Source organism: Chiloscyllium plagiosum, chromosome 4 (genome assembly GCF_004010195.1).
Source record: "Chiloscyllium plagiosum isolate BGI_BamShark_2017 chromosome 4, ASM401019v2, whole genome shotgun sequence".
Classification (NCBI taxonomy): domain Eukaryota; kingdom Metazoa; phylum Chordata; class Chondrichthyes; order Orectolobiformes; family Hemiscylliidae; genus Chiloscyllium; species Chiloscyllium plagiosum.
This window is the reverse complement of record NC_057713.1, coordinates 33,193,197-33,214,765: the sequence shown is the minus strand read 5'-3', so window position 1 is coordinate 33,214,765 and position 21,569 is coordinate 33,193,197. Positions and strand designations below refer to the sequence as shown.

The window sequence follows — 21,569 nt, the reverse complement described above, 5'->3', positions numbered from 1 at the left end:
AACGAGTTGTGAGTTCATGGAATGCCCTGCCAGTAGCCGTGGTGGACTCTCCCTCATTATGGGCATTTAAGCGGGCATTGGATAGGCATATGGAGGATAGTGGGCTAGTGTAGGTTAGGTGGGCTTGGATTGGCGCAACATCGAGGGCCGAAGGGCCTGTACTGCGCTGTATTCTTCTATGTTCTATGTTCTATCTCCACATCGTGGCTTTTATTGTAATCATAGAATATTTGCACTCTGACTATTCAGCTCAGGCAATTTCTCAGCAATTTTATCAAAGTGAAATTTTGTTTTCTATTGTTTCACCTTGACTTTGTCACTCACACCTCTTGCTACTTTATTTTTTATTGAGAAGTTCAGTAATGTATTTTACTATTATAAAAGCTGCTTGAATGCAGTGTGACATTAGCCTTTGGATTGGACTACGTTCCATGCTTTCAATAGGTGTATTTCATTACTCAAGAAATGCCTTGTATAAGTCTGTGCTGGATATGCTCAATTCTTCATGATCCCTTTGTTGATTTTTATTGTCACCTCAGCCTTTCCATTTGACGGGAAATAGTATATGCATGCGATGATGTATAGTATTGAATTTCCAACTGCTTGATGAATCAGCTGAATTCTTCACTTGTGACTTGAAGGCAATTGTCACTTATCAAAAAGTTTGAAATTCCATCCGGATTGATTCAACAACAAGATACCAGAATAGTAGTCAACGTTGAGAAGACAATCAGTTCTAAATAGATAGATGAGGTCTACTGCCAGCTTCAAGTAGCTCTTTAGCTTGCTTCATATGGTATTTGATGTGATCCTTGATCTCATTGTTCAAATTTTGGCTAGTAGAGCACTTTCCTTGCCTTCCTCAGAGTAGAATAAGCTGCAAGATGGCTTGAATGTGTACACTTTTACATCTGTTTCCTGGTCGCTTTATGTCTCCTTAGGAATGATGATCATCTCTCCTTTCTGCAAGGTATCATCTTGGGTAATCACTTCATCTCTGTATGCCCAACACTCCCTTGTACCTCTAAGTGCATGTTCTTTGAAAGATCATCCTTTCATCACTATTTCTGTAGCACTTGAAATTTACATTCTGCGTCATTTACATGATTTGAGCAAGATACGTCGCTTTCAGATTCAGTGTCTCAAATGAGTTCGTGACCTCCAGACCTGTTGAGCTATTATTACGTTTTATTGAATCTGAAAGGTTTCACACACTGCCTTAACATCCTCAACTTTCTTCAAAGGGAGTGAAGCTCTTGACAGCAGATTAGCAATGCAGATCTGCTTCCATGGTATGCATGTCACAACCAGATGATATCACGCAAACAAAATAAACACCTTTGCAGTTGTTTCGAAGCAGGTAGAAACGGTTGAGGAAGATGCTTTGAATCGTTTGTAGTTAGACTGTCACTTTGTCTCTCCCAGACAGGTAATCGTAGATCTGTACAGATTGGAAACAGACTGTTTGGTCCAGCTCATCCATGCTGACCAGATATCCTCAATCAATCTAGTTGCCAGCATTTGGCCCATATCCCTGTAAACCATTCACATTCATGTATCTATCCAGATGTCTTTTAAATGTAATTGTACCAGCCTCCACCACTTCTTCTTGCAGCACAATCCATACACGCACTACCCCTTAGGTCCCTTTTAAATCTTTGCCCTCTCACCTTAACCCTAAGCCCTCTAGTTTTGGACACCCCTATTCTGGGAAAAAGACTTTGACAATTCACCCTATTCATGCCCCTCATGATTTTATAAACTTTATAAGGTCATCCTTCAACCTCTAACGCTCCAGAGAAAACAGACTCAGCTTGTTCTGCCTGTCCCTGCAGTTCAAACCCTCCAACTCAGGCAACAGCCTTGTAAATCTTTTCGGCACCCTTTCAGATTCAACAACATATTTCCTACAGCAGGGAGCCCAGAATTGTGCGCAAGATTCCAAAAGTCGCCTAACCAATGTAGAGCTGTAACATGACATTCCAGCTCCTATTTTCAATGCACTGACCAATAAAGGCAAGTGTACCAAATGTCTTCTTCACTTCACTTCAAGGAACTATAAACCTGCACCCAAAGGTCTTTTTCTTCAGCAACACTCTTTAGGACCCTACCATTAAGTGTCTAAGTCCTATGCAGATTTGCCTTACCAAAATACAACAACTCACATTTATCTAAATAAAACTCCATCTGCCAATCCTTAGCCCCAACTGATCAAATCCTGTTGCATCCTGAGATAACTTTCTTTACTGTCCACAGCACCACCAGTTTTGGTGTCATCTGCAAACTTCCTAACCATTCGTCCTATATTCAAATCCAATTTATTTTGTTAAAATGCTGACACAAATATCTGCAAAGCATAAGGAGCCAATATCTATGTGATATTTCACATTTACTTGATGTTCCCCTTCAGGAGCAATTTTTCCAAAAGTCAGAAATTACACATCACCTTTAGACTTGACGTTGCCACCCTGTTTTATGGTGTAGATTGTATAAATCATCAGAACTCCCATTTCTCCAGTAGACATTTTTAAAGGCTTATTTTGATTCTTTCTAGCTCATCCCTTGCTTGGAAACTGATTCAGTTGGAGCTGTGACAATATAAACTTCAGAACTTTAACAACTTCATGGATTGAAAGAATCAGCAAGAACTGTTTCTGGAATAAAGTGTTTTCTGAGAATGAAAAGGACAAGGAGAAACTGCTATCAAGGAATTAAAAACAACATGCTTATTAACCATCTCTGGAGAAAAGGAGTCAAAGCGACATAAACAAGCTGTTTCCAGGGAGAGAGGAGGTAACACTGCTTGATAAGTTGTTGCCTCTTGACAAGTGGGCAATTAAGAATGCCTGCAGAGGTAATGCCTGCCTGAAGCAAATGTACTAATTGCAGGACAGGCTGCTTCAGACAGCTAATACCAAATGTAACAAGGTACAGAGGAACTGTACCTGATAAGGCAAGTTACAGACTTGAGTTGTCCAAATGTGCAATCATTGTTGGAATGAAAGAATCTAAAGAATCATCAATAATGTCACATCAAACTTGAAAGAGAGAAAACTATACAAGGATACAACACCTGAATAATTCAGCAGCAGAACTTTGAAGAACAACACTGCACAAAGATCATATCTTGGACTCATCCAGAGACAGATACTGTTGGTAGAATTATGGCTAAATGCCACCATTAATTGGGTAATAGTCAAGTTAAGTTGTGAGGCTTAATTTGCTTACTTCAGGGATCTTATTTCGGTTACTATACTTAGTAAATTTAAACTTGATTATCTGTGAGATTTCTTAATAAGTAGCCCAGTTAAAGGTAACTTGTGGTGATTTACCCAGATCAGAGCTGTGTCTTCCTCATGCTGGACATGTTTAATTTTCTTTTATATGATGTCCTGCGTAATATTTATACCCTGCCTTCCAGCATTGAACATTTTGCTACAAATGTTTCTTGCTTTTTTCCAATATGTTACTGTCATTACTGAACTGAATTGAATAATTTATTATCACTTGTATTTTACAGTGAATAATACAATAAAATACAATGAAAAGCTTCAACCATCACCACAATCTATTGCCATTTTAAATATTTTAAGAATTAAAAAAAAACTGAAAGAGAGTCTATCTTCATTCCTCCTCCATGAGTCCTGACCGGAGCCAGCTCACCAACAACACCAATGCCTTCACTCCTCCTCTCTGCTTCACCAACATTTGCGTTAGAACCACCAATTGTGCCACCATTTTGAGAGAGTCCGGAATGTATCTCAGCATAATGCAATGCCTCACTGTTCTTCCAGAATGCACTGTAGCTGATTATTCACAAACATAACCCTTTTGCACATGTTGATAGCTTTCTTGAACATAAGTTTCTCTTCTTTCAGCAAAAGAACTCTCACAATCAGACCTTGTATATCTAGGACAATCATTTCTCTCATGACATTACCTTTCACTTGCCAAAGTTTACAGAATTAAGCTAGATGTATCACCCAAGTCACAAACTGGTCAATAATATCTTTCTCCCTTTGAGCTTTAATGTTGTACATTTACCAGACACAGATAATGCTAAAATCAGGTTCAGGAGGATTAGATCTAAATTGCAGTGTAGCTTGTAGAATCTTTTCCCCAGCACCAATAACAGGACCTCAATGGTTCAAGTTTTTTGTAACTATGTTATTGTTTTGTCAGCAAAAATGTAAAGACTCCAATTTTGTCTCATATTTCCTTTCATTTCCAGTACAGCAGGGAATTGAAAATGTGCATCCAGTGATTCAAACAGGCCTGTTTTTCTTTACTTCTTCCTTGCTGTTTCTTTCAGTAATCTTACAGGAGATAGGGGCATCCTGAGTCCAGGACTTATACACTTAATGGTAAGGTCCTAGGGAGTGTTGCTGAACAAAGAAACCTTAGAGTGCAGGTTCATAGTTCCTTGAAAGTGGAGTCACAGGTAGATAGGATAGTGAAGAAGGCGTTTGGTATGCTTTCCTTTATTGGTCAGAGTATTGATACAGGGGTTGGGAGGTCATGTTACAGCTGTACAGGACATTGGTTAGGCCACTGTTGGGCTTTTCCCTGGGGTCAGGGAGTCCAGAACTAGACGGCATAGGTTTAGGGTGAGAGGGGAAAGATATAAAAAAGACCTATGGGGCAATTTTTTCACACAGACGGTAGTACGTGTATGGAATGACCTGCCAGACGAAATGGTGGAGGCTGGTACAATTGCAACATTTAAGAGGTATTTGGATGAGTATATGAATTGGAAGGGTTTGGAGGGATAAGGATGCTGGCAGATGGGACTAGATTGGATTAGGATAGCTGGTCGGCATGGACGTGTTGGACTGAAGGGTCTGTTTCCATGCTGTAAATCTCTATGACTCTATGACTCAATGAGTAGAGGAGCCTCAGCTTTTGACCTTATCCAACAGGTGTGAGATTCTTGCTCCCTGTGTGGATGAGAAAAAGGGATGTGGGGAGAATTAACCAACTGACCATGGCACCATGGTGCAGAAGGCCATTCAAGAGGGGATAGCAATATGGAATTCTATAATTAGGGGAGCATATAATGTCATTTGCAAGCTATATTGGGAGTCCGGTAGAGTGTGTTGCCTGACTGGTGCCAGGGTGCAGGAGATCTCTCACCGCCTTGAGAGGATACTGGAGCGGGAGGGGGATGATCTGGTTGTTGTGGTCCATGTTGGGACTGACAACATAGGCAAGGGTTGGATGGAGGACCAGTTTGGTGATTATCGAGCACAAGGAATGAAATTAAGGAACAGGTCCTCCAGGGTCATAATCTCTGGATTACTGCCCGAGCCACATGCAAATTGGCTTAGGGACAAGAAAACACATAGCTAAGGGACTGGTGTGGGAAACAAGGACTTCCATTTCATGGGGCATTGGCTTCAGTTTTGGAACCAGTGGGATCTGCACTGATGGGACGGTCTCCACCTGAACCGATCTGGAACCAGTGTTCCTGTGAAAAGGATAAATAGGGTGGTCACTCAGACTTTAAACTTATGAGTCAGTGGAGGGGAAGGAAAAGGGAAAGCAACAGAAAGTATGGTGATAAATGAAAAAGTAAGCAGCAGGTTAGCATGTATGCAGGAGGGTTTAAGTTCAAGACAGACTATGAAAGAAGTAAAAATGAAAGATACCTCGGGAGATATTAGAGAAGTTGTGAATCATGACGGTAAGAAAGCTAGCATAAAGGCACTTTACCTGAATGCTCGTAGCATTCGTAACAAGGTTGATGAGTTAATGGCACAAATCATCATGAATGAATATGATTTGGTACCCGTCACGGAGATATGGTTGCAGAATGGTCATGACTGAGAATGAAATATCCAGGGGTACCAGACTATTTGGAAGGACAGGCAGGAATGCAAGGGAGGTGGTATAGCTCTGATATTCAAGAATGACATCAGGGTGGTGCTGAGAGATGATACAGTTCTATGAAGCATGAGGTCAAATCCATTTGGAGTGGAAATTAGGAATTCCAAGAAGAAAAAGTCACTGATAGGCGTAGTCTATAGGCTGCCAAATAATAACATCACATTGGGATGGGCAATAAACAAGGAAATAACTAATGTCTGCAATAATGGTACAGCTATTACCATGGGGAATCTTAATCTGTATGTAGATTGGTCAAACCAGCTCGGTCAGGGTAGCCTTGAGGAGCAGTTCGTTGAGTGTATCTGTGATAGATTTCTTGAACAGCATGTAATGGAACCAACGAGGGAGCAAGCTATTCTAGATCTGGTCCTGTGTAATGAGACAGGAATAATTAATGACCTCACAGTTAGGGATCCTCTTGGAATGAGCGATCACAGTATGGTTGAATTTAAAATAAGGCTGGATAGCATGAAGATAAAATCCAAAACCAGGGTCCTGCGCTTGAATAAGGGGGACTATGACAGAATGAGGGAGGACCTGCCTAAAGTAGACTGGAACAGAGACTTTTTGGTGCAACAGTTGACGAGCAGTGGGGGACCTTCAAACACATGTTTCAAAGTGCCCAGCAAAAGTGTATTCTGATGAGAAGGAAGGACTGTAAGAGGAAGGGTAATCTGCCATGGGTGTCAAAGGAAATAAGGCAGGCTATCAAAGTGAAAGAGAAGGCATACAAAGTGGCCAAAAACAGCAGGAAGATTGGGCACACTAAAAGTCAACAGAAAGTCACAAAAAGAGCTATAAAGAAAAGTAAGATAGAGTATGAGAGAAAACTAGCATAGAATATAAAGACAGATAGTAAAAGTTTCTATTAATACATAAAATGAAGAAGAGTGGCTAAAGTAAATGTTGGTCCTTTAGAGGATGAGAAGGGGCAGTAAGCTATGGGAGATGATGAAATGGCTGAGGCATTGAACAGATACTTTGCATTAGTCTTAACAGTGGCGGATACTGATAACATGCCAGTAAATGACAAAGAGATGAAGGTAGGTGAGGACCTGGAAACAATTATTATTACAGAAGAGTTAGTGTAATAACTAACTCTTCTGTAATAGATAAGTCTCTTGGCCCTGATGGAATGCATCCCAGGGTACTAAAAGAGATGGCAAAAGAAAAAGCAGGTGGACTGATGATAATTTTCCAAAATTCGCTGGACTCTGGAGTAGTCCTAGCAGATGTGGTGCCACTATTTAAAAAGGGAAGTAGACAAAAGTTGAGGAATTATAGACCAGTGAGCTAAATCTATGTAGTGGGGAAGATGCTTGAGTCTATTATCAAGGAAGAAATAGCAGGGCATAATGAAATAAATTGTCCCATTGTACAGATGTGGCATGGGTTCATGAAGGGCAGGTCATGCTTCACAAATCTTTTGGAATACTATGAAGACATTTCCAGCAAGGTGGGCAACAGTGGATGTGGTATACTAGATTTCCAAAAGGCCTTTGACAAGGTGCTGCACAGAAGGCTGCTGCATAAGATAAGGAAGCATGGTGTTCGGGGCAAAGTATTAACTTAGATAAGAGGATTGGTTGACTGACAGAAAGCAAAGAGTGGGCATAAAGGGACTGACAATCAGTAACTAATGGTGTGCCTCAGGGATCAGTGTTGGGACCACAATTATTTACAATTTATATCGATGATTTGGAGTTGCGCACCACGTGTATGATGTCAAAATTTGCTGATGACGCTAAGATGAGTGGCAGAGCAAAGTGCGCAGAGGACTGTGAAACTTTGCAAAGGAACATTGAGTGAGTGGACAAAGGTCTGTCAGATGAAATACTATGTTAGTAAATATGAAGTCATACATTTTGGTGGGAGTAACAGTACAATAGATTAATACTCGAATGGCAAAACATTGCAGCATGCTGATTTGCAGAGGGACCTAGGTGTCCTTGTGCATGAATCGCAGAAGGTTGTCTGCAGGTACAACAAGTAATTAGGAAAGCAGATGGAATTTTGTCTGTCATTGCTAGAGGGGTTGCGTTTAAAAGCAGAGAGGTAATGTTACAGCTGTACAAGGTGCTGGTGAAGCCACACCTGGAGTACTGTGTGCAGATTTGGTCTCCTTGCTTAAGAAAGGATGTACTGGCACTGGTAGGGGGTGCAGAGGAGGTTCACTAGGTTGATTCCGGAGTTAAGGGGTTTGGTTTATGAGGAAAGGCTGAGTAGATTGGAATTATATTCATTAGAATTCAGAAGAATTGGGGGGGGGGGCATCTTATACAAACATTTAAAATTATGAAGGGAATCGATAAATTGGAAATAGATAGGATGTTTCCACAGGTAGGTGAGACTAGGACAAGAGGGCATGGCCTCAAGATTAGAAAGAGCAGGTTTAGAACTGAACTGAGAAGGAACTTCTTCACCCAGAGGGTTGTTAATCTGTGGAATCCCTTGACCAGAGAAGCAGTTGATGCTACTTCAGTAATCGCCTTTAAAGCTAAGATAGATACTTTTTGAAAAATAAAGAAATTAAGGGATATGTTGAAAATATGGATAAATGGAGCTGAGTCCACGAAAAGATCAACCACGATCTTACTGAGTGGCAGAGGAAGCTCAAAGGAGCAGACGCCTACTCCTGCTCCTCGTTATGTTCTTACAGCTCTGAAAATCCACCCATTCTCTGCCACCGTGTTACAAGTGATGCCTGTTAATGACTGCTACAGACTGCGCACAAAGACACATACAACAGAAGTAGAGGTCACATGACTGGTTATTCAGCCAGTTCATTCAGGGTGCAATTGCATTTCTCCAAACAGATGACATGGGTGATGAAAGTGTCTAATGACACTCAGACATATTTTACGCAAGCACACTATGAAATAACTTCACCATGATTTATCACAACTGCTTGTAAGTTTGCCAATGTACTTTGGTGTGGAGGTGCCGGTATTGGGCTAGGGTGGACAAAGATAAAAATCATGCAACACCAGGTTATTGTCCAGCAGGTTTATTTGAAAGTACAATAGTCCCCCATACCCGCAGGGGATACATCCCAAGACCTACTGGGGAAGCCCGAAACCGCAGATAGGAGCAAACCCATTCATTTAAATGGGACATTTACCTTCTGGCAGCCCCCTGGTCCCTGGTTCTGGAACGTTCTATGTAATATGTTCGGTCCGTGGTAAATCATGGGTTACGGAAATCGCGCACGGAAATGGAGGTTGGCCTGTATAAGCTCTCAGAGCACTGCTCCTTCATCAGAAGCTGGTGGAGCAGGATTTATAGTAAATTCTGTGTCCTGTAATCCTGCCCGACCAGCTACCTGATGAAGGAGCAGCACTCCGATAGCTTATACTTTCAAATATAACCTGATGTTGAATGTACTTTGGGTCGGCTCAGCCTTGAAACTGTTTGTAAACAATAGCAATAATTTACATAGTGTCTCTAACTCAGTAAATTATCCCAAGATGCTTCATGGGAGAATTATAAAACAAAACATGACATTAAGTCATATAAGAAATTCAGCCAGATCTCCAAACATTTGGTTAGACATAGATTATGAGGAACATCTTAAATGAGGTGAAAGAATCAGAGACTGAGAAATTTAAGGCGAGATCTCAGAGATTAGTTCCTCAGCATAATAAGACACAGCTGTCAACAGTAGAATAATAAAAATCGGGTTGCTCAAGAGGCTAGAATTAAAGTAGCATGACTAATAAGCCAAGAACATTTATTTATCTTTCAAAACTTAATAGAAATGTGAAAATACCTTTTATGAGTTTGTCCAATGTTTTTGCCTTGGTCACTTTCCTTGAAGGAATTAGAAATAATAACTTAGCAGGAGAAGAATATGAGGATTGGAAGCTTAGGAAGCTGCAATGAAGAAGGGCTAGTGGCTCAAGGAAGAATGGTGTTGCTGGATATTAGAGGTGGGAATAATAATTGGGAGATTAGTTTGTAGCAAACCTGCAGAGAATTTAAGGATAATATATTTTCAGTGATGGGAGATTTGTGAGGATGTAAGGAAGCATGTGGCTGTGAGATGGAAAGAACAAAAAGAGAGGTTTAGAAAAGATAGACAGGAGACAAAAAGAAAGACAGCCAAAATGATAAGCACGTTGGATCAGACTGAAGTAAACGTGGCAGACAAAATTTGCTTAGATCATTTTTGGAATTTTTGTGACTTGCAAATGTTAGAAGGAAATTTCAGAAATTGTATAGAAAGGAACCTAAGGATATATCTACAAATTTCAGTATTTGAAAACTTTTCATGGTAAATCAGTTTAAGTCTTTTCTAAATTTTGTTGGGCTTGGAGAGTTTCTGGAAATAAATTGTAACTGACTGCAGAACTGAGGGATCCACGAAGTTGTCCATATGCATGCTGAATATAAGATGTTTCAGGTACCACTTAACAATCTGAAACCTATTTATACTGTCCAATTATATTATACCTTTCCTGGTAACACTCATAATTCTAATATTATTTGAATAAACTATCTCTCCCTGGCCCAGGGCATTTTGTGACATTAAAGTTGCTTAGTTTGTCTGTCTGTCTCTCACTCTCTTGCTCTCTCTCTCACTATATATATAACATATATATTATTTATCACATACGTACATGTTGATGTTGAATAGAAAAGTTCTCCTTTACATTCTTCTCTTGCTCCTCACTTGCTTTTATTTATAACTTGAACCCCTTAATGTTGGAATCATTCAACTATTCTTTGTAAAACAAGTCATCATTTCCAAGTAGTGTAATGACATTGGATGCATTTCAAAAGGCTGATTCACTAGGCTGATTCCTGGGCTGGAAGTGTTGATTTATCAAAAATGACTAAACAGATTAGGCCTTCATTCATTAGAGTTTAGAAGAATGAAGTGGGATATTATTGAAATAGACAAGATTCTGAGGAGGCTTGATGGGGTAAGTGTTGAAGTACTGTTTCCACTAGTGGGAAAATCTGGATCTATGGAACATAGTTACATAATAAGAGTACACTCATTTAAAACAGACGAGAAGGAATTACTTCAAACAGAGGGTAGTGAATGTAAACCCAAAGACTCAGAGATTTACAGCACAAGATGAGGTCATTTGGCCCATTATGTCAACAAAGATCTGACGGCACTAATCCCATTTTCTAGTTTTTGGCCCATAGTGGAAACACAAGGGAAGATCTAAATGGTACTTATATGTTATATATTCAACCACCCTTTCAGACAGTGATTTCTAGACTCCAACAACATCTAAGTGGAAATATTTCTCTTCAATTCTCTTCGTAGCCTTTTACATCCTATTCTAAGTCTATGCCTCCTGATTATTGCCTCCTCTATGAATGAAAAAAGTGCTTTCCTATCCACCCCATCTATGCCCCCCATATACCTCAATCAGATCCCCTGTCAAGCTCCACAGCTCCAAAGAAAGCAACCTCAGCCTATGAGTGAATATCTGGAATTCTCTAACCCAGAAAGTGTGGAGGCGGGATCACCATTTGAAATGGAGGTAGGTAGATTTCTGAAATTATCAGGGAGTTGAGGGCTATGAGGAGCTGGCACAAAACAGAACTTGAGGCCTGGGACAGACAGACCATGATCTAGAAGAAAGGTGGGCAAGCTTGACGGGCAAAATGGCCTTCTCCTGTTCCCATTTGTTATGTTCTTGTGACTAGATAATAAGTATCTGCTGGTGATTTAAAATAAAACAGGCAATGGATTATACTTGTTTAAGTTAGTATCCTTCTTTGCTCTCCATTTTCTTTTTCCCAAAGGTCAACCCTCAGCTTTGCGTGTTTGATTTTCCTCAGTCTTGTTGCAATAAAGGGTTTATTTTCTGAAATTTACCTTGAAAGAGATTGATTATTTACCACAGTGTTACATTTGGATTGCTCTATTTAACCCAACACTGGAACTGGAAGCATATGTTTCCTAGTGTTTATTTTGGAATGGTCTATTTGACACAATTTCTTTAATTGGAGGGGTGTGTTTATCTTAGTGATGGAATTGGAAGGGTCTGTTTAACTCCATGTTGTTATTGGAAGGGTCCGTTTGCCACCAGCTTGCAATTGGATAAGTTAATTTCTCCATTGCCACAATTTTTACGATGTTGCTCATGTCCATAATACTGCATAAATCATATGAAATTGTCATATTCCTGGTTTCAGCATACCCTTTGGAAGTTTTCAGGTCCAGTGATAGCTTTTGGAACCCAGGTGAGAAATGGAACAAGACTATTTGTCAGAAGAAGGCCTTTCCTTTTTTTTAACAACAGTTCTGCGGCTACATGATGTCTCCTCAGTGCTCCTTCCAGAAATTTGCAGAATCTCAATGCGGCAGTGTTGATGTATATTGTGGAAATTCTTGTTTTTTTGTTCTCAAGGATGTAAATGAAGCGAGCAGGACCGAATCTGCAGTGTGACTTAAGATAAAGCAGAGCTTTGAATATCCTCAAGCGTAAATAGAGTAAGATATGGGAGACCAACTAGGAATACATTGGAAATGGCATGCTCAGAGGACTGCACAGGCATATACATGAGAGTCAGCAGCAGGTGAAATGAGTCTATGTTAAGTAAGGCAATGGTGACGTGGTAAAAGCTTTTAGTAATGGAGCAAAAATGAGTTCAGAAGCTCAACTCAAGATCAAATGTGTTACTAAATCAGAAATAGACTGGCTTAATCTCAGACTGTAGCTATTGAAGAGAGATTGAAACAGGGGTCAAAATCGATAGCTTCAATCTGGCCAGTATTTAATTTGAAGTGATCTCTGCTCATCCAGTATGCTGTATAAACAATCTGATAAATTAGCAATTGTGGAGGAGTCAAGGGAGATGGCGGTGACATAGAGCTGAGTGCTGTGTTAAGATATTAATGGATATTAGCCAAAGGCAGATGTATGAAGTCAGGCTACAGACCAGACATGATCTCATTAAATATCAGAACAGGCTGGATGGGCTGAATGGCTGACTCCTGTCCCTATGTTGCAATTCTTGGAGGGGAATGTGTAAGTGGTAGTGTTCCCATACATCTGCCCTTGTCCTTCAAGGTGGTAGAGTTCATAAGATGTGTCAGTGGAGTCTTGGCAGATAGAACACAATGCTGTTGCAGTCCATAGTGAATATTGCAGGTGGTGGGTGAAATGCCAATCAAATGAGATGATTGGCCCTGCATGTTAAGCTTCCTGAATGATGAGTGGGAGCTGTACCACCTTGGCAAGTGAGTTGTGTTCCATCACGTTTCTGACTTGTATCTTTCATTGGAGAATAAGGAGGTGAGTTAGTTGTTGCAGTCTTCCTAGCCTCTGACCTTCTCTTCTCTATGTATATTGCTAATTGCCAGGTGTGTGCCTCTTACATAAGATCAAGTACTATATCTGAAATACCTGTATGTCGATGGGGCTGAAGTTAATTGGGAAGCTGAGCTAATTTTAGAGAGTAGTGCAATTAATGAGGTAAAAATACATGTAAATGTGGTTCTCAATACCTGCTGGTGAGAAGATCAACTTACATTTGTGGAGGGGAGTTCTTGAGGTACAGTGGAGTGTCACTACCTCTGACCCAGGAGGGCTGGGTTCAAGTCCCATCTACTCCTGATGTGTGTAATAACATCTCTGAACAGGTTAATGAGAGTTTATCTACCTTTGAGAAGGGTGGACTTAATTGCTAAAGTTTGCCTTAACAGTGGTAATCTGATTTTGGACTCCAATCCAATTAAATTCGCACCTCTTCTGGGAGCAGACAGTCATGCCCTAAAAGTCAACCATTTGAAATAGAGGCATATGTAGGACAGATTTGTGTGATTAATCTAACTTTAGTCTGAACAATTTCTTTAGCACCATTTCTCTTGAATAAACTCCATCCTCTATGATCATCTCTGGTGCTGTGCAATCTGTGTATCCTGTTGCTTTTTAAAAACTGAGGCAATTTAATTCTATAAATCTTTGTCTGTTCTCACTCCCACCACACGTTTATTTTGATTATCTCTTTATGGGTCTGCCCTATTGTATAAGGCAATGGTTCTGAAGGGATTAATGTCCATATTACTTTGGTACCTGATGTCTTATAGTCTGTGTGTGAGACAAAGCATGCTCAAAAGCTTTCAAAGAGAGCAGATGTATCAGTACAAGCTCTCTGATGTCCTAGTAATATTGCCTAATCAAACATAGTAATAGTGATTGCTGTCATGCAATAAAAGTAAATTAATCATAGTCCTGCTCTCTTGTTAGAGAGAGACAATTGGTGGTGGTTTAACCTGACAGTACCAGGCAAGGGGGAGAGGTTGAGAAGAAGGGACCTTCATTGTAACCAGAGCCTGTACAGGATTTGAACCCACCCACTTGGCATTGCAAGTCAGCCATTTAGCCAATCGAGCTAACCATCACCCACTATCATACAATAAAACTTCTAGTTATCGAAGAACAGCACCTCTTCTATAAATACTCAATCGTGTATTAGCTACCTTTTTTAATTTCGAAAGTATATTTTATTCATAAGAAGTCTTTGTACATATACATTGTCACAAAAGCAGTTCGGTTCTGTACAGTTGCATATCAAGTAAGTTATCAAAACATTGGACTTTGACTCTATACAAAGGACGAAAGACTTTACTTACACATACAATATTAAAAGTTACATATATTTGAAGCACTAGGAGGGTCCAGTAACTGAATGGACCCCCATTTACCTTGAGCAGGTCGACCTCAGACAGTGGTCTTTCCCCACTGCGCCGTGGTGGCAGCTGTCCCAAGCTTTAGTACGTTCCTCAGCACGTAGTCCTGGACTTTGGAATGTTCCAGTCTGCAACACTCAGTCAGGGTTAACCCCTTGTTATGGTGTATTATCCACTACGACTCACTAGGTAGGTCCAAGACAAAGGATTGGCGGCAGCAAATATTTTCAACAACCCTCCCCACCATATGCTTGGTAGAGGTGACAAATATGACAAGGTGGTCACTTAGGAGAATACTACATGCCCATCTTGACTAACCTCTTGTTGACAAGCAGAGTATATGTTTCTCCTGATTTTGTTTAATTGATTTTTCTTTTAAAATTGCAACCTCTCTTTCTGCATATTTTATATATTTTGTATATTTGGTTTAAGCTTCCCACTTGATCATTTTCCTATGAATGCTAAATACTTTACATAAGTATCATATATGGAATCCTGGACTTTAATCCTTCATTTCTGAATGGAATATAATTTATTGGTACCCTTTCCATTTCCAATGTAAATATTTTGAATTCCTAATCTACGATTCCGATTGGCCTATATTTTTAGACTCAATGAGAAGCACAAAGAACGTATGCTGGTTGTACTACCTTTGTAATCTTAGCACAGATCTCCTGAAGTCACACTGTATCACTGACTGTGCTGTTTTCTCAGGAGAGAAATATCAACCTGTGGTAGACACAATGGCTCCAAAAGCTCATTGGCCACAATCCAGCAGTAGTCCCAGGATCATATTTACTGTTGCTCCAAAGTGTTAAAAGTTTTTGGAGTGCACAGGGTTAATGGGAGGCACCTTATTTGACATTCAGCCCAATTCATAAGCGAGCCAATAATTAGTAATTATTGCATATTTAGCATTTCCTTCCCTGTACATTCCAGTGGGACAAACTTGCATTGTTATAAACATTGTCATGGCTCATTTCAGCTCACGTATAGGCCTTTAAACCTTTAACTTTGAGGCCAGATACTGAGGAACTTGAATCTTTAGACAATTTTATGTAACACATGAACAAAGTTAAAGCATCTTTAAAATTCCAAGCCAAGATGCTGGCCTATATTTAGGAACTCCTGCTGTGCCTAATGAAAATGTGATGGGAGTGTCCGGGAAGGTCTCCTTAATTTTGTAGTCAGCATAAATTACTGACCCCCTAGGGCGACAAATTAAACATTCAGCAAATGCATTCAAATCTCACCTGCTTTTCATGCAGTATATTGCTGGGTGTTTAGCAATTCCTCAGTTTTAAAATTCTTTGTTTTCAAATCCCTCCAGGTAAGTAATTTGGGTGGGGGAATGTTTTATTGCGGGTTGGTGGTGGGTGGGAGAGGGGACCAGGCATTTCAGAGGCAAGGAGAAAGTGAGGTCTGCAGATGCTGGAGATCAAAGTTGAAACTTTATTGCTGGAACAGCACAGCAGGTCAGGCAGCATCCAGGGAACAGGAGATTCGACGTTTCGGGCACAGGCCCTTCTTCAGGAATCAGATTCCTGAAGAAGGGCCTGTGCCCGAAACGTCGAATCTCCTGTTCCCTGGATGCTGCCTGACCTGCTGTGCTGTTCCAGCAATAAAGTTTCAATTTCAGAGGCAAGGGCAAGGGAATGAATCATAGCAGGAATTCCCCTCCCTTTCCCAATGTCCAGTCCCTGGGTCAGGATCTGATCACCTTGAGCAAGGAACCATCCTCACTGCGTTCCCATCCCTAATGGTGACAAGTGGCCCACGCAGTTACGCTCAGGCATAATGGGGAACAGGCCCATGTGCCATCTGTAATGGCAGGGTGAAGTTCTTCAGTGGTCATAAAGTGGAGGTGGGCCAGAAGAGGTTGAACATGGGTCTTCCTGCTCTGTACTTTATTTAATGGAGTCTGGAAAGCAACAGGGTTTATGTGTGTCACCCCTCCATTTAATTACATGCTCTTCCTGTCTCCAAGATCGCCACTACTAGTGACAGTAGCAAATTCTGCCTACTGGCATTGCTGTTGAATGTTAATTAAGAAGAAGCAGTCGTCATGGCTCCAGTAATTTAGGTTCTTACAGGGATCCTGTGTGAGTTCCAAAATGCCTTTTATCACTTTTTTTTAAGAGTATCACACAATAAGTGCGACAGACAAGGCATGTTAAAGGCAGGAATCACACACAAGTGTAGACTACTTTAAAATCTATAAATGCATTACAAGCTTTAAGTTCAGCACAAACATTCTGTAAATATTACTCAGTTTTTTTTCTTGCACACTTTCCCTGTCACAGTTTGTTAATCATATCCTTGTTGTGGTCAAACAGTGTATCTTCCTTCTTGCAATGAACACCACCATTGAAGATCTGGTAGATAAAAATAGTTTTTTTGAAACTAAATGAATTACTCAGCACTGAAGGGGTTGAGAACAAGTTGCCTGTGTTTGTTTTCAAGGTCAGTCATTGAAGTGGATTCTTCTTTATTCACTGTGTCCAATTTTTTGATTTGGGTGTAGTTTGTAGCCTTTCTGGTGACGTTACTACAAATTGTTTGACTGTAAAGTACAGAAAAACAACATCCTATGGAAAATACCATACTCCAGTCAGACTTAAAGCTTTGAGAGAAACACATTCTTATTTATTCTCAGCAAAGGTGTTGAATTGCTGATTGGATTTTATCAATGACTGCATCATGTTTGATCAATGTTCTGGAGTTTTGGACCAAGTACAAACATCTCTATGTTAATGGCTTTCATAATTTTAAGGGCTTTTATCAGGTCACCCCTCAGCCTTCTCTTTCTTGTAGAAAATGCTCCAACTTATTTTCAGTTCACTTCTGTTGCCACCTTTGCAATTTTTGCATTTTATTCTTTCCTTAGTCTCCTCTTTTTCTCTTCTGCTTTCTTTACTTTGCACAGATTTTGGACTGCTGAACCAGGCTTCTGTAGAAAACAGCATGGAGATGATAAAGGGCAAATGTCCTTGTTAAGATGAAAAAAATGAAAAGCTGGTGCATACTACATGTTGCTCAGGGCTTTTTCAAGCATTCCACATAGTCACCTGCTTTCTAAATGAATGAGCTTCCTTTTATGGTCAGATTGTGTGTTATCAGCATGGGATTGCATCCATCAAAGTGGATTGTAGAAATCCCACGATGCCCATTGAAAATTTACTTTAAAAACAGAATATGTTTTCAAATTTTTTTTAAAAGCCCATTCCGAAATTAAACTTTCAGGTCCAAAATGGGCAGAAACCCATCTCACAGTGTTGAACTTAAAAAATCTGTTTCAGAGTTACCAATTTCATTGATTTTCTCGATTCCCAGCATCTAACTTACATACACAGGAGAGAAACCACAGAAATAGACCACTTATCCAAATATCCAAAGAGTTCTGAAGAAGGTACAATAGGGGCATTTAAGGGATTTTTAGATAAGCGCATGAATATGCAAGGAATAGAGGGATATGGACCAAGGGTGGGCAGACGAAACTAGTTTAATTTGGTGTTATGTTCAGCGCAACATCGTTCCTGTTCTCAGAGTCATTGGCCTCAAAGCATTAATCCTGTTTCCATTTCCACAGATACTGCCAGACATGCTGAGTTTCTCAAACACCTTTTTTTTTAAATTTCAGATCTCCAACATCTGCAGTATTTTGCTTTTTTTTCTGTGACAATGCTGGCACTCCACATCCCTCATCAGTGTCAACCATGGCTCAATTAGAGTCATAGACTCAAAGAGTCATAGAGATGTACAGCACGGAAACAGACCCTTCAGTCCTACTCGTCCATGCTGACCACATATCCCAACCCAATCTAGTCCCACCTGCCAGTACCTGGCCCATATCCCTCCAAACCCGTCCTATTCATATACTCATCCAGACGCCTCTTAAATGTTGCAATTGTACCAGCCTCCACCACTTCCTCTGGCTGCTCTTTCCATACACGTACCACCCTCTGTGTGAAAAAGTTGCCTCTTAGGTCTCTTTTATATATTTCCATTCTCACCCTAAACCTATGCCCTCTAGTTCTGGACTCCCCAATCCCAGGGAAAAGACTTTGTCTATTTATCCTCTCCATGCCCCTCATGATTTTATAAACCTCTATAAGGTCACCTCTCAGCCTCCGACGCTCCAGGGAAAACAGCCCCAGCCTTTTCAACCTCTCCCGATAACTCAAATCCTCCAACCCTTGCAACATCCGTGTAAATCTTTTTTGAACCCTTTCGAGTTTCACAACATCTTTCTGATTGAAAGGAGACCAGAATTGCCACCAGACCTCCCAACTCCTGTACTCAATACTCTGACCAATAAAAGAAAGCATACCAAACGCCTTCTTCACTATCCTATCTACCTGCGAACCCACTTTCAAGGAGCTATGAACCTGCACTCCAAGGTCTCTTTGTTCAGCAACACTCCCCAGGACCTTACCATTAAGTCCTGCTAAGATTTGCTTTCCCAAAATGCAGCACCTCACATTTATCTAAATTAAACTCCATCCGCCACTTCTCAGCCCATTGGCCCATCTTTTCAAGATCCCATTGTAATCTGAGTTAACCTTCTTCGCTATCCACTATACCTCTAATTTTGGTGTCATCTGCAAACTTACTAACTATACCTCTTATGCTCACATCCAAATCATTTATATAAATGATGAAAAGCAATGGACCCAGCTCTGATCCTTGTGGAACTCCACTGGACACAAGCCTCCAATCTGAAAAACAACCCTTCACCACCACCCTCTGTCTTCTACCTTTGAGCCAGTTCTGTATCCAAATGGCTAGTTCTTCCTGCACTCCATGAGATCTAACCTTGCTAACCAGTCTCCCCTGGGGAACCTTGTTGAAGGCCTTACTGAAAGATGAGAGACTTAACAAACATTCGGGTCTTTTCCAATATATAATTTCAGTTACATCACACTGCAAGCTTTTGCTCTAAATACGGTGTCTTACAATCTTATTCTCCACAATCGCTTGATGAAGGAGCAACGCTCTGAAAGCTAGTGCTTCCAAATAAACCTGTTGGACTATAACCTTGTGTTGTGTGTTTTTTACCTATGTTTCACAAAGGTCCTGTCTGCTTGTTCAATTGATGTAAATGAACTGGAACACTCAGATTTTGCTGTTTTGCAAACTTGCTGCTGTGTTTCCCACATTAAACCACTGAATAATTTTCAAAAGTATTTCATTGATTGTAAAGCACTATGAGACATTCACTGACTAAAGTAAAAGCGTAATTTAAATGCAAGTCTTTGCTTTTTGATTCTCCCTTTCTATCCACTTCAGTTCAGCATCTGTTGTGGAGAAAATATAGAGAACCACCAGGAGACGCAGTGATTTCTTCAAGAAGTAGATTTTCTATTTTCAAACAAAAAACCGTGACACTGAGAAAGCAGATTCTCGAATGCCATGAACCTCAGGGTCCATGGATTTTTATTTTTTTTTATCATGTTTCTGTTAGCTTATCAGCATGTCCAACTATATTAATCAAAGTACCTCACACTTGCTACACAATAAACCAGTGATGTTAGTTCCCATTATCTCTTTAGTTGTACATTCTACTTAATGTTATTCTAATGTTACACGTAGATATTCATTGCTAACTCTACTACAGTGATTTTTCCATTCCAGACTAACCTGTTATGATAGATATTTAGCTATTCCATCTATTACAATAGTCTCCTGTCTCAAACTGACTCTACTAACTATTAATTAGACATTTCAATGTCATGTCCCAAATATTTATGGTCCCAATCCTGTCATAATAACACTTAACAGAGAAACTTGCTTTATTACTTGTGTTATCTCATCTCGCCATAGTGACCTTTCAGCCTTAACCTTACTCAGCTAATTGGTGTAAGAGCATTCCACAATTCTTATCCCATCCTGCCTTCCACAGACCACAGATTGCCAGTGGTCTTCATGCTTTAACCCTTCCCATGCTTTCATGTTCTTTATTTTCCATACATCCCAGGATAACTTATTGTCTTTACTCCCAAGTACTCATCAGATTTTCTGTTGAAAGTATCTAATCTATTTGACTGAACCAATTCTTGTGGTAACAAGTTCCATAATCCAACCACTCTCTGAATAAAGCATTTTTTTCTTATTTCCCTATTAAATTATTTGCAATTACCCTTGTATTTGCAGCCTCTCGATTTGGAGTTTTCCACAACTGGAAGCACTTATGAAAGGGAAATTGTGATTGTCAAGTTCATTGGAGTTCTATGAGGACATGAGGGAGAATAGATGAGGGAAAACCAGCTGAAGTGGCATATTTGGATTTTCAAAACATTTTTGATACGGTTGAACATAAGGATGCAACATGTAAAAGCGAATATCTGCCTGGCTGAAAATACAAAATTGAAGGTGCAGAACCTTACCATCCTTAGCACTACACACTGCTTTATAATCCAACATGTAAAGTGAACAGCTCCTGCAGATTAGGTGAATTGGCCACTCTAAATTGCCTATGGCATTCAGAGAAGTGTAGGTGAAGTGCACGAATGGCCATGTTGGAGTCTAGTTTGGGACCAGTCCTCAGCCCAGTCAAAAGTTCACCCGCTATCTGGCTGGGGTCCCAGTACCATTAATCCAGGGGCTTGGCTACACTCTGTCATACCTTAGGTTGCTTGAGGTCAAAGGGTCTGTCCAGGAAATGAGAAACAGTAAGCCCTGCTGAGCTAACGTAAACTCAGGAGAGGGGGGAATCTCAAATACTCAGGGGAATCGCATATCCTTTCTCAGGGAGCTCCAAAGATAGTGATCAGGGGTCTGGTCAGTTACATGAAGGATCTGCTCGTCAAAGTTAGTCAGACGCCTAGTCCTGGGTGTCTGTATATTCATCATTAAGGATGGTGCAAGGTGGCCTTTTGGGCTACTGGGGTGTCACTGCCAAAGGGCTGAGGAAGCTCAAAGCATGGGAGAGAAAGAAGAGGCATTTCTGAAGGAGGAACAGGACAATGGCAGTGAGGGATAGAGGAGGGGGTGCAGGTAACAGTTTCAAGATGTAGGAGGTAAG

At 40.4% G+C, this 21,569-nt stretch overlaps 1 long non-coding RNA gene across 1 annotated transcript in view; it reads right to left on the bottom strand.

The window, feature by feature from the left end:
- The window catches only part of LOC122548930, an 80,452-nt gene extending 65,830 nt beyond the window's left edge, over positions 1-14,622 (bottom strand). The window contains exon 1 of the long non-coding RNA XR_006311370.1: positions 14,561-14,622. This is a non-coding gene — a long non-coding RNA (uncharacterized LOC122548930). The remainder of the gene's footprint in view (positions 1-14,560) is intronic.
- Positions 14,623-21,569: the final 6,947 nt, after the last annotated feature.